This window comes from Callorhinus ursinus, unplaced genomic scaffold, assembly GCF_003265705.2.
Source record: "Callorhinus ursinus isolate GAN/ISIS: 27379988/994484 unplaced genomic scaffold, GSC_fseal_2.0 scaffold7, whole genome shotgun sequence".
In the NCBI taxonomy this organism is placed as follows: Eukaryota; Metazoa; Chordata; class Mammalia; order Carnivora; family Otariidae; genus Callorhinus; species Callorhinus ursinus.
Genome location: NW_027397069.1, coordinates 28666213 through 28667073, shown reverse-complemented (window position 1 = coordinate 28667073; position 861 = coordinate 28666213).

Sequence of the window (861 nt, the reverse complement as noted above, 5' to 3'; positions counted from 1 at the left end):
TAACATATAATGTATTATTTGTTTCAGAGGTACAGGTCTGTGATTCATCAGTCTTACACAATTCACAGCGCTCACCATAGCACATACCCTCCCCAATGTCTATCACTCAACCACCCCATTTCTCCCACCCCCCACCACTCCAGCAACCCTCAGTTTGTTTTCTGAGATTAAGAGTTCTTCATATCAGTGAGATCATATGATACATGTCTTTCTCTGATTGACTTATTTCGCTTAGCATAATACCCTCTAGTTCCATCCACGTCCTTGCAAATGCCAAGATTTCTTGTTTTTTAATGGCTGCATAATATTCCATTGTATGTATATACCACATCTACTTTATCCATTCATCTGCTGGTGGACATCTTGGCTCCTTCCATAGTTTGGTTATTGTGGACATTGCTGATATAAACATTGGGGTGTATGTACCCCTTCGGATCACTACATTTGTATCTTTGGGGTGAATACCCACTAGTGCAATTGCTGGGTCATACAGTAGCTCTATTTTCAACTTTTTGAGGAACCTCCATACTGTTTTCCAGAGTGGCTGCACCAGCTTGCATTCCCACCAACAGTGTAGGAGGGTTCCCCTTTCTCCACATCCCCATCAACATCTCCTTTGCAAATTCCTGACTTGTTAATTTTAGCCATTCGGACTGGCGTGAGGTGGTATCTCATTGAGGTTTTGATTTGGATTTCCCTGATGCCGAGCGGTGTTGAGCACTTTTTCATGCATCTGTTGGCCATTTGGATGTCTCCTTTGGAAAAATGTCTGTTCATGCCTTCTGCCCATTTCTTGATTGGATTATTTGTTCTTTGGGTGTTGAGTTTGATAAGTTCTTTATAGATTTTGGATACTAGCCC